The sequence below is a fragment of the Lissotriton helveticus genome, chromosome 8 (assembly GCF_964261635.1).
Source record: "Lissotriton helveticus chromosome 8, aLisHel1.1, whole genome shotgun sequence".
Taxonomy (NCBI): domain Eukaryota; kingdom Metazoa; phylum Chordata; class Amphibia; order Caudata; family Salamandridae; genus Lissotriton; species Lissotriton helveticus.
Window position 1 is genome coordinate 1,265,868,261 of NC_136069.1, and position 13,830 is coordinate 1,265,882,090.

Consider the following 13,830-nt stretch of genomic DNA (forward strand, 5'->3'; position numbering starts at 1 on the left):
GCGATTTAATGCTCAGTCTCTGCACTTTTAATGAGCTGTCTTTCTTTCCAAAACATATTTCGAAACAATGTTACCCATAAAAGCTGGATGGAACTCTAAGCCTTTTGAAAATGCAGAGGAAAAAAAACCCAGATCTTTTCATGGAATAGATATTTTATTCTCAATGGTTTCTCAGTCTATGTTTTTCCCAGCAGAATGTGTTGCTTCAGGGTAGCAGGTGTGCATTTCTAAGCTCGGTGAAGAAAACTATTCCACTATCTGAGGTGTCTTGGAGAAATGGATGCTATGAAAGGCACTAATCTGACAGGAATTGCAAAATATTGTAGGTGTGCAGCTAGAGCCACCTTCGGCTGAAATTCTTGATATTTAATTCATTACTTGGAAGTCATGTGAAATAGAAACCATAGGTCAGATGTGCAAAGATGTTTTTTGGTCACAAGCGATTCAATTCAGAGTTTGCAACTGCAAAAACTGAGCTTGGCAATCTGCTATACCCATTTTAGGAGTTGATAACTTTTCACCAACTCCTAAAATGGGTGTAGAAATGGATAAGAAAAAATTATTTGCAAGCTGCGTGTTGTAGGCGTCCCTTTTAAATAGTAGTTAGACCTTTCACACTTAGGGTGGGCTTTCAACAGAATTTTTGCATTGTGCCTCCTGTGTTTGCTGATTCTTTTTGTTGGCCGTAGGACTTTGAGCACTTTAACACTGATAACAAGTGCTAAGGTGCATGTGCTTCTCCTCCCAACATGATGACATTGGTGTATACCTGATTGACATATTTGATTTACTAGAAAAGTCCCTTGTAAAGTGGTATACCACATACCCAGGGCCTGTACTACAAATGCTGCGACTGGGAATGCAGCACTAATTGTACCACCCAAATAAATAGCCTTTCAAACCTGTCTCAGGCCTCCCACTGTAGTGCCTTTGTGTGTAGTTTACTGCCACTTTGACTTGGCATTTAAAACCACATGCCAAGCCTCACACAGCACTTTTATTACATGTATGTCACCCGTAAGGTAGGCCCAAATTAACCATGCAGACAGGCTGCCGTGTAATTAAAAGGTAGGACATGTGTGTTTAACCTTTACATGTCCTGGTATTGACCAACGACCTATTTCGTTTTTCACAACTGTGAGGCCTACTTCTCTCACAGGCCAGCATTGAGAATTCCTTAATACTCTTTTAAGCTGTACTTCCTGATCAGAGAGAGTAGCTTATTCATGTTTGATATTTATGGAATGGGTATAATAAATAATCCCTACTGGTGAAATTGGATATACCATTACTAATTTAGAAATGCCTCTTTTAGAAAGTAGACATTTCTCTGCACTTACTGCTATGTGTGCTTGACATCTTGTCTCCAATACACATCTGAGGTGGGTGACAGCTACACTTTGTGGATTCCCTCTTGGCAGCCACAACACAGGAAGAAGAATATGTGTATGAGTATCCATCTACATGCATGTGCATTCTGATGGCCTTGCTTGAGAAGGATAGAAGAGAGGGGCTAAAACTTCACTTGATGTAGACTTTGTTCTGTCCCCACCCAAAGGACTGATTACCCCCCCCCACAGATAGCCTGGCAGACAGGACTGTGTCAAAAAGTGATCCTTTTGCACTTCAGAGGGCTGCTTTGAGGTCACCCCACACCAAAGGCACTTTGGGGTATAAGAACTGAGTCTCTGACCCCTAAAATGAAACACTTCTGGATCTGGAATGGAACCTCTGTCGGAAGGACTGCTGTGCAGCTTAAAGGACTCATATTTGGACTGCAGACTTGGAAGGCCTGCTTTTCTCTTGAGTTGCCCTGATGCTCTCTAACTCAGCTGAAGGAGAGCTGGACTACAAGCGATCTCCAAGGCCATGTTATCTTGCCTCCTGTTGCTTGAGACTCAGGGATATCAAACTATCTACCCCTGCCCTTGTGCCTGGCTCACTGGGTGTGGCCAAGACACTTGCAACATGGATATTGATGCATTTCCTGTCTGTGTGTTACAGAACCAGCCCATGAACCTGGTTACAGGAGTAAAATAAGTGCATCGCAGCGGAACCAGCACTTTATCTCCAAAGATGGATGCATTGAACAGCGTATCACTGCTGCTACAGCTTGGTAAGATCAACACATCCCCTAGACTGCATAGCAGAATCCGGTATATCGCTTGACACCTCTCGACTTTGGCACCCGTCATCTGAACTGACGCATAGCCTTCACTGAGTGGAGAATATAGATTCATCTTGTTGTTTACAACCAGGAAAGGCAGTTTGTTCACCGGGGCATGCATGGTTCCTCTAGCCTGCTGGTGCTCCATCACAGTTGGTCCAAAATTTGACTTTGCCTCGGTCCAGCGTGACCTAAAGTAACCTTTTAGCACTCATTGCTTTTAAGAGCTCTACTGCATTTAATTTTTTAAAATTAAATATTTCAAATTCTATACATTGTATTTTTGTTCTTTTGGTCTTGTTTTGTTCAGAATACCATAGTCTATGTTTCTAAACCTGTGTGGAGTCTTTTTGTGGTGTTTTCGTTGGATTACTCTTTGTGTGTGTGTTTCACAAATACTTTACACATCTTTAGACAAGCCTGATTGCTCTGTGCCAAGCTACCAGAGGTTGAGCACAGGTTAACTTTTAGTGTGCATCTGGCTCACCCTGACTCGAGTGGTGGTTCCTGCCAGGCCTGGGTGCATACCTCAGCCAACCAGGAAACTAATTTCAAACAGCGGTTCCTATTCATGCCTATCTATAGTTTAGGACTGAAATAGAGTTTGTAAACTATTCAAACATTCCAGACCGCCAAGTTGGTTTAGTAACCCAATAACAAAAGGGAAGGGGTTTAAGAAGCAACCTATTATTTCATGGGTCAGTTCTTAACATCTTTACGGGTCACAAAACTACTGGTTGCAAATTCCAACAAGGATTTTGCAATAGGACAAGCGTACTTCTGGCTCTATGTTCTGGGTAACTCTGTACTTAACAATATGTGTACTCCTAAAACACCTTTCTTCAGGAAAACTTGCAATTATGCACCACATCTCAAAGTAACATAACATCAAATAATCAGACATGTGAGCTGTGGGGAAAGGTTACTCTTTTTGACCCACAGGCTTCCAGTTTGAATATAATTCATTACATTAGAGTCTGTAAGTTAGTTCCAGACCCAAAGCCATGATCACCCAGGCAACCATTATCAATCAATCAATCAGGGGTTTGTTAAAGCGCGACTACTCACCCGTATGGGTCTCAAGGCGCTAGGGGTGTAGGGGGGGGGGGTGCAGGTTCCATTCCATCAAGGAGGGGGTCTGTCGAAGAGCCAGGTTTTGAGGTTTTTTGCGAAGATGGGGAGCGATGTTGTCTGTCTGAGGTGGAGCGGAAGGGCGTTCCATGCTTTGGCAGCGAGGAAGGAGAAGGAGCGGCCTCCCGATCTGGTCTTTCTGGTGCGGGGGACCACGGCGTAGGAGAGCTGGGCTGATCGTAGGGTCCTTTGGGGTGCGTGGAATTTGAGTCGGCTCTTCAGGTATGCTGGTCCGGTGCCATGGAGGGCCTTGTGTGCGTGGGTGAGCATCTTAAAGGTGATTCTCGCCTCGACGGGGAGCCAGTGGAGTGTGCGCAGGTGCTGGGAGATGTGGCAGTGTTTTGGCAGGTTGAGGACCAGTCTTGCGGCGGCGTTCTGGATGTTCTGTAGCTTGCGGATGAGGTTTTTGTTTATTCCGGCGTAGAGTGCGTTGCCGTAGTCGAGTCTGCTGGTGACCAGGGCGTGAGTGACTGTCTTTCGGTGTTCGAGGGGGATCCATTTGAAGGTCTTACGAAGGAGGCGGAGGGTGTGGAAGCAGGAAGATGAGACAGAGTTGATCTGGCGGTCCATTTTGAGCTCGGAGTCCAGGATGATTCCCAGGTTGCGTGCGTGGTCTGTGGGGGTTGGCGGGTTTCCGAGGGCGGTGGGCCACCAGGTGTCGCTCCAGGCGTCGGGGTTTGGGCCCATGATGAGTACTTCTGTTTTGTTGGTGTTTAGTTGTAGGCAGCTGTTTTTCATCCATTTGGCGACGGCTTCCATGCCTTCTCGAAAGTTGCGTCTGGCGGTGTTGGGCTCGTTGGATAGGGAGAGGATGAGCTGGGTGTCGTCTGCGTATGGCACGATGTTGAGTCCGTAGGTTCTGACGATGGGGGCAAGTGGAGCCATGTAGACGTTGAAGAGCGTTGGGCTGAGGGAGGAGCCCTGGGGGACTCTGCAGGTGGTAGGTGTGGGGTCCAAGAGGAAAGGGGGGAGTCTGACCCACTGCGTCCTGCCGGAGAGGAAGGAGCAGATCCAGTCGAGGGCCTTGTCCTGTATTCCTGCGTCATAGAGTCTGCGTATTAGGGTGCGGTGGGAGACTGTGTCGAACGCCGCTGATAGGTCGAGGAGGATGAGGGCTACTGTTTCTCCTTTGTCCAGTAGGGTGCGGATGTCGTCTGTTGTGGCGAGGAGGGCGGTTTCCGTACTGTGTTTTTTTCTGAAGCCGGATTGGGAGGAGTCGAGGATGTTGTGTTCTTCAATGAATGTGGCGAGTTGGCTGTTGATGGCTTTCTCGATGACTTTCGCTGGGAACGGGAGCAGGGAGATGGGTCTGTAGTTTTTGAGGTCGGTGGGGTCTGCTGAGGGTTTCTTTAGGAGGGGGTTCACCTCGGCGTGTTTCCAGTCGTCGGGGAACGAGGCTGTCGCCAGGGAGCGGTTGATGGTGTGGCGGAGCATGGGTGCAATGGTGTCGGCGGCTCTGTTGAAGATGTGGTGGGGGCAGGGGTCCGTGGGGGCCCCTGAGTGGATTGACTTAATTGTCTTCAGTGTGTCTTCGGTGGTGAGGGCTGTCCCGTCATCAATCGCTGGTTTCTGGGTGTGGGGGGTGGTTGGTGAGGGTTCAGTGTGTTGGTTGTCTTCGTCGAAGTTGTCGTAGATGCTCTTGATTTTGTGGTGGAAAAAGGTGCTGAGTTTGTCGCAGAGGTCTTGTGAGGGAGGGATGTCAGTAGTCTCGCTGGTGGGTTGGGCGAACTCCTTGATGATGCTGAAGAGTTCCTTACTGTTGTGTGCGTGGGTGGAAATTCTGTCTTCAATCGCTTTTTTCCTCGTTTCTCTGATGAGTTGATGGTGGGCATTGGTGGCGGCTCTGAAGTTGTTGTGGGCTTCTGTGGATTCAACATCTTGGTTTTACAACTTTTCAATCCTTGCTAAATGTAACATCATTGCTTGAAAAAAAAGTCACTCCTTTCCCATTGATTGAAACTCTGCGTCTTGTGAAATCCACCTCAAATGGTTTTCTCACTGTACAATGTGTATTAGCTATTGGAATGAAAAAGCAAAAGCAGAACACCTTGGCAGATATAAAAATAAAGCACCAGCATTTGCTCTAAAGGGTCATAGTGTTTGTGAATGACTAAGCAAGAGAGATAAGCAAGTGTCATCCTGCATAAAAAGAGCACAGTTATAATGCAACATTTGCTATTTTTATCCATGACATTCTCAAAAATGATTTTCTGTATACCGAGAAACCATTTCAAAGTAATGCATTTGTTGTAATGGTTTTCCTTCGTCATATAAATGCACTCACAGCTAGATGGTAACAAATCATCAAGTCCAGAGCTGCACAATGCCCTACATTTATCTGCCCATAGATTTGTTGTATTGGAATGATTGCTTGGCTATTACCGGATCTAAGGAGAAGTGAATTAATAAAGTTGATATCCCAACAAAGAGAAAGAATTCAAAAGCATAGATGTAACATCAGTTTTTCATTTACCTTGTTGCAAATTCGCAAAAAGCTGTCAATTCCAGTGAAACCAAGGAAATAATGGCAACATGCAATATGGTTCTTAATACACACTTTTCTGGTCAGAATAGCAGTGAACACAAAATCAAGTTAAATTTAGATATCAGAAATGAGATATGTCCTGATTGATTACCATTAGTCTCACTGCTCCTAGTCCTACTCATACATATCCAGTTATTAGTTATGAGGTGACTCCTACCTTGATACAAGAAAACTTCAAGGAATGGGTTGAAACACGAGTAGCACCCGCAGCTTGGTAACGTAAAAAGGCTGCGATTCCCAACTGCTTCATAATATACAAAATCTATGTCAATGGCCGGACCTGTCAATGGAGGTCATAATGAATGGAATGATGACTAGGAGTAATGGATAATACTTTTAACCAATTAGGAAATGTTCTCTTAATCCCTTATCCTTGTATCAGTCAATACATGTGAGGAATATTAAAGCAAAATTGTGTTTTGGAAGAATCAATAAACACACAATAGGCAACACCACATCAGCACACCCTGTGGCTTTATTGAACAACAGCGTCTTAATATATGATGAAACACCAATACCAAAGTTCCTTTCATCAGGTTCCAGACCTTGATACCCGTAAGGTCAGACAAAGGTATTTGAAAAAGCCCATGTAGTAACGGTAAAGATTTCTATTAAGTGAACACTTGTACTTCTGTCCATGAGGCAGCAAGATGGATTGTGCATTGGTCTTGAATCCCAGCCACAAGAGAAACCTCAGACAAAGAATACGTCAAGGCTACTGATGATCCATTAACAGGCTTCCCACCCATGGTCTGCTGTCCCAAAGGACACAAAACAAAATATCTGGCAAAAGTAAAGGACATGCTTTCCACATATAACTGAAGTCAACTTTTTACAGCACAAAAAAATGCCACAGCTCCTCATCTGAGGGGTTAGCAGGATGAAAAATTCTAGTAAAAGTACCCCCTGTGCTCTGTGCAAGGCTAAAGCAACTTTTAGAAGAAAAGTTGGATCAGAACACAGAACCAGAAAGACAAAAGAACTCCCAACAAGCAAAGCAGCTAGTTCTCCAAGTTTGCAACATGAAGTAATTGCCGTTAGGAAAGCTACTGTCAAGAGCTGGAACTCCAAATCCACAGAGGATAAGGGTTCAACACAATGATTTTGTAATGCTTTCAGCACCCATTGTAAATCTCAGGAAGGAGTGAAAGAGCAGACCATAGGGTTAGATTGATCCAATGGCCACAAAATGCCAGAATAGCTGCCTTTTAGCCTTCAAAAGAGACATAAGGCTTGATTTGGACGTTGGGCGGTCCACCACCGACAGGCCATCGGTTGTGTCCGTCCAAAATCCAGACTATCGACTGACCACCATATTACAATGCATAATGCCTCCAACAGGCTCAAGAAACCCATTGGGCAGCTGTCAGAGCCTAACCTTTACAATGGGGAAGATTCCTGCTGAGGCACTAGCGTAGGGATTAGGATCTCCCTTTCCCTCTGGCTTTATGTGGCAGGCCTAATGCCTTGTAAAGGCAGACTGAAATGGATTTAGGGGGCCCCTAGTAGGGCCCCCTTGACCCTAAATATTCATGCACAATTTGTCAGGCACTCCATGGGGACTGGCATACAATGCATGCATGTTTAAAAACATGCCTTTTCAATTTGCGTCTTGCGGCAGCATAAGCAGCAAATGAAAAGGCATGTTTCAGACCACCTCCACGGAGGTGGGATTCTAATATGGCGGGTGGAGCCACCAACTACATTTCGGGCGGTCTACGTCCCGATGGCGGTTGGATGCTCATCTGACCACCATCATAATGAGGGTCTTAGAGAGAATAAGCAAAAAACAGTATTAAGGTAAAATATCAAGTAAAGATGCAGAAATATTACGTTTTTACTATCGTGATCCACAAAAATCATGATGCAGGAATATCATTGACAGGAATATCGATTTTCTAAGGTAAGAAATATCAATGTCAAATATACCTATGTTAATATTGTTTACAAAAACAATTCTGTTGTGAATATAGAAGTTAAATCTATCTATGTTTTTAATATTGTTTAGAAAAATATTTTTGTTAATAATATGTTTGAATTATTTTGATGTATTTTAGTATATTTTTTAATTGTGTATGTTGTAAATTGTTTGTATTATTCTTGATTTTATTATGGTTTGTAAATTTTTCATTTTGTAAAATTTTATTTGACTGTTTATTGAAATGTTTAGTGTTGCAGTGGGCTGTTGGTTTTGTAGGGGTATAGGGTGGGAAGTAATTTAATTATAAATATTTAATACTACATTTTTAATTATCATTCGTTATTTTACTGATAAATAATCATGTACACTATGTGATTAATTCATTTCTAAGTTAAGTTTTAGGTGAGGGGTTTATAGCAGTATAGGGTGGGAAGTAAATTAATTATAATTAATTACTAAAGTAAGTTTTAATTATGTTTTAGGTGTGGGTTGTGGGGTTTGTAGGGGTACAGGGCTGGAAGTAAAGTAATTCAAATTAATTCATAATAGTTAATAAACCATTAATTATCCAATTGATAAATAAGTATGTAAAGTATTTAAATTATGTAATTAATGAATTTATTAAACTATGTTTTAGGTGTGGGGTGTAGGGCTTATAGCGGTACAGGACGGGAAGGAAACTAATTATAATGAATTATTGATTAATTTAAAATATTGATAAATATTTAGTTGATAATTATGTAAATTATGAATTAGGATTTTTTTTCTCAGATTGCATTCATTTGATTTTGTAGGCATGCACACAGCAAAGGAGCATAGCGTCCTGTGGACCATACATCAAAATCATGCCATTGAATTGAACAGTATCCCACAACATGGCTATCATGGAAACATATAGTGAATATCCCACTAGCTACATCCAGCTGCTTTATTAATTAATTTTTTTAATTTTTTTTTATTGAAGTCTTTTTGTGTCATTTCCAATAAACATTTCAACATCATTTCAGCAAATACAATACCAACAAAAGAACCTTTTTCTTTTCTCCCTATAAATCAGAAAATATATATACCTTCAAGCACAGCACATAATTACAGTATACTAAAATCCACAATATCTTTCCTGAATTTCAATCAAAAAATAATCCCCAGATCTTATCGAATCTTCTACTCCCCCCTACCCGCAGTGCATAAATCTGCTCACTAGTTTTAACTCTCCTCATCTTCTGCAACCATTCGAACATAGATGGAATCTGTTCTGAGCGCCATTGCTGTAGTAACAGAGATCTAGCCACTGCCATAGCAATGTACAATAGTTTAGCTAGCTGATCAGAAAGCATAAGATCAAAATCAAAGCCATACAAAATTAATTTATCAATAACAGAAATCGTAATATTATATTTAATCTTGAAAAAAAGCGAAAATTGCATCCCAAAACTTCACAATCTTGGCACAATGGACCATTACATGTGACTAATTAGCAGGAGAATGGTGTAAACATCTAAAGCAATGTGCTGAATAATTAGCGTACATTTTAGAGATGGAAGCAGGTGTACGATACAACAACCATTTACTAAAGAATAACATTCTGAGCCAATTGGCGCCCCGCAATGTGCTGAAGTTAAATTTATTAATAGCTGTCCAAGTATTCAACGACAATGCATGGTTTTCCTGCTCCTGCCCTTTTTAATCGCTTTTTGGCTTAAATCCATCCTCCTACTCTGTGCTAAGCATCGCTTCCAATCCCCAGGTTTTCTATCAATGTCGCTAGCTAGGAGATCATTGATTAATTGACTTGATTGGCTTAGCTGTATAGTGTCAAGTTGCACCAAAAACATATAAAACATATTATAAGACTCTAACAACATAAAATTCCTATGGATTAAATGCGACATTTCCATGGGGGTTATCCAAGCTCTGTTTCTTAAAAAGTCAGTAACTTTAAGAAATCCTGCCCGACCCAATTTTCCGCTAGCTCTAAACCTTGTTCTATTCCCATTACTAGCCAATAAAGTTGTTGAATTAATAGGGGGAAGCGAGTATCTTTTAAACAAGGCGCAAAGTCTTTTAAAAAACCATAATAATGACTTATAACAAACTCATTTGGGAGATTAAGCACCTGCAGAGGGTGTGGTATCTGAGTTTATGTGCACATTAAATAAAATTAAAAAAATGATGTATAGATTTTTACTATGGGTTTGGCCTTTGAATCTTGATAAAAATTGCGCAAAATATGTGTTATAGTAATCTCTAAGATTTGGTAGGGCGAGTCCTCTCTGATCCAGCTCCTCATATAGAGTATTTATTGCAATACGGGGGTCTTCTTTGCCCAAATAAAGACCGAAAACATAGATTCGACCCTAGTAAAGAAAGACCCCGGTAAAAAGCATGTAATAGTAGAAAACAAAAAGTTAAATAAAGGAAGAACGAACATTTTTATCAAGGCCACCCGGCCCAGAATTGTCAATGGTAGTGCATTCCACCGAAAGAGTAATGCCTGAATTTTCTGAAGGAGGGGGTTAAAATTTAGACCATACAGATCTTTAACTGATGCTGAGAAAAAGACTCCAAGATATCACTTAGGCTTAGTATTAATACAGCTACGTATATCGGGATGCAGTTCCGGATTTTTACCCCCACCAACCAAAATTTCCGTTTTCTTTTTATTTATACGGTGTCCCCCCAAGGCTTCAAAATCCTCAAAAATCTGAAATACTTTAGCTTGGGATCGTAATTCAGGTTTGATCATAAGCATGATGTCATCTGTGTATAATTTAACCTTGGCCATTAATGGAATCGGGGGAAGGATTTCCGCACAGTTCCTCAATGCGACCGCAAGCGGTACTGTGATGTATTCCTATAGGTACTGTATCGATTCCCCTATTCCTGACCCTGGTTTGGTTAATAATTAACTAGCAGCCATCCAACGGTGCAAAAACCGTTATCTGATTAAGCCACACCACGGCACAGAAGCGCGTTATCTGATTAGGTCATAACGCATGCCATCTAATTAGACAAGCGATATTCCTCCAGCCCCTGATAAGGCATACGGAGTTCTCAAAACAAATCAAACCTACAGCGACCTGGGAAATTCCCATAGCCATTGTTTTACTTTCACCGAGAACTTCAGCAAAAGAATGTGCGAACGAGCCCGTTCATATGACATCCTTATTGACGTATATATGTCCATCCTTACGTCAATCTCGGCACCTTTCAGGTATAAATATTACCGACATTGCCTTAGGCAAACACATGCGGTGGTGACGAGATCGGAGCAGGGAGACGTGCTGAGGAGCCCAGCAGAGAGCGAAGCCCACAGACGCTGCCCCGCCTTCCTGACGCGCTGAGAACGAGACGCTGCCTTTCTCCTGCCGAGAAATCCAGCTCCGGCGCTTCCAAGCAGCCCTCGCAGGCAGCTGGAATATCAAGACCTGGGATAAGAGATACCAGCCCTCCATCATTCTAGATCTCAGGTACAGAACTGAATAACCCCTTGCAGAGAATTCTCGAGTCAGTCCCTTGGCAAAACAAACTTAACTTAAACTGCTACTTATCTACTCCCGCCCACGTATTACGCTTAGGTCAGGTACATTGGGGTAGGCGTGGTTAGAAGCACCAGTTGAGTACGATTAGTCAAATGTATATATGTATATATCTATTTTATCCATTTTAAAGTATCATATGGCTCAGAAACCATATCAATGCTTTTGCAGCATTATTTTATAATTCTGTCTCTACTGTATGCACTTTACTTAACTATAAGTATTGCAATAATAGCGATTCATTTCTCTTGTATGAGAAAAGAGACTGATCAATAATTAAACATCTTTTATTGAACCACGCCCATCTCTTATTTCTCTACAAACTGGTGAAACTAAGAATGCACGTACTGACTGAGTAAAATAAGTTGTCTATTGTTTTCACACGACTCTAGAGATACACTCTTGATTAGGGGAGAGCAAAGTTGTCATGTTCTATGGTTGTCAGAAACTAAATCCCTTCTTGTCTACCCAGGGAGGTTAAAATCCTCCTTGCCTATTCGAGAAAGTTTCTAGTGAACTCTGAGCTAGCTGGCAAACACAAAACTTTAAGTCTAATATCGTCGGTAGAAGACCTAGTTAACCTCTGCCCTAGGACTATACTATTGAAGATATTATTCCAATGCGCAGAGCCTATTGGGATAATAGGAACTACACTACATGGCGCCCAACGTTTGGATAGGCGATAAAACTAACGCAAGACATTAGAGTAACTCAGTCGTGCTTTTTCACACAGAACCCCTTTTTTCCCATAATACTCCAAAGACGTCTGGAGTGGGTGAAAGGTCATATCCGCCAAACCTCACAGGAGGAGACTCCTATGTATGGTTCTTGGTTTATTCAACGTTGAAGGATACACTGTTCCAAAATATTGTGCATCTAATCTTTGTTTCCATAGAAACCTGATCTGCAAATAAATAAAATAATCTTCTTGACAATAGTATGTCAGAAACTGAAGAAGAAAGGGAGACAGCTAGAATAGCAGCTGAACTCCTAGTAGCAGACAATACTCTGCTGGAAAATGACCCAGATGCAATACTCATCCCGGTCAACATAAGGAAATCTATAACCCTAAAACTTATAGAAAATGGACTGACACCAAGAGGTGGTACAGTCATATTCGTAATTGAGGCACACGAATATCGGCAGACAGAGGTATTCTATTCATGGATAAACTTTCCAGCAGCAAACGCTGTAACAAAGGACTTCCACTATTACAAAATAGAGGAACCTCCTAGTGAGTACACTCCTTTCGAGGAAGTGGAAATACCACTCAAATTCCAAGAGCACCTGCTCTTGTTTAATGGCGCCCTAAAACATAATAATCACATCACCAGGCTCAGTCCACTAGGTAGATCAGGAGCAACGTGGCCGGTCCTAGCCGGATATACACCACATCCAGACATTGAAGAAATGCCTGCACCAGAGCTTTTAACACAGCTAAAACAATTAATAAAAATACATAGACAATTAGTTAAATATGTAATGTGGACTTCAACAATCCAACCAGCAATTAAAATTCCACAGCTGACGAGTCATCAGGGGAACACAAATAAAATTACACCACAGAACATACAGTCCTGTCTAGGTAAGGTACCCGCAAAACGGGAACAAATTCCTTTCTGGCTAGCACAAAAAATCACTCAAATAGAGGCGGTGTTTCCAGATACCACCCCTGTTGAGAAACATAGGATTCTGACTATCTGTCTTCCAATGGGAATCGCACCACATGTAGAGGACTGTGACACTTGGGGAACAGTCTTTGCTTCCATTTACACAAAAACACATGGTGTACCATCCATGTCAGTAATACCAGATGTGCTAAAACAGATTCAAGATGAATACGGTCCAGAGCCCGCCTTAACTCTCGGTATGAAATTACTGAAAGATTTCAAGCAGGTCTCGGCAATATTATTAGCCAACATAAAGGGAGAAGCAGCAAATGTGGCGATTCGCCAGAGGTTAAAAGAGACAGATATAGCAGACCAACCATTTGAAATTGCCAGAATCATAGAAAAATCCTATGAAGAACTAGGAAGAGATAGTTTGGGTGGAATACCAGTGAAACCCCAACTAGTTGAAAGTCCTGAAAAGGTATTTATAAAAAATAATTTAAATAATCAAAAAAAGAGCTGGGATGGAAATAAACAATCCAATCCTAAAGAAAAAAGATTCCAGTCCAGAGGAAGGTCTCCTTGGCAGAGAGAAAGATCTCCCGACCAAGGACGCAAATCTCCCCAACGGGAGCCCTCTGTGAAAAAATACAACCTTAGAAATAGGGATAATATAAAGAAACCTGATAGATATCAAGATATTGATACACGTCCCTCTCAATCTTTTCAGACTTCCTCGCAGAAATCGGAAAGAAGAGGACGATCAGAACAAAGGAAAGAGCACGTCAAGTCAAAAGACAAAGAACCTGCTCATCTGAATAAAAAATTTACAATTTCCAAAAAAGAAGGTAGCCAGTATTAAAGTAATCAATAATGCCGAGAATACTGAGGACACAGCTGAAAAACGGAGAATGGGC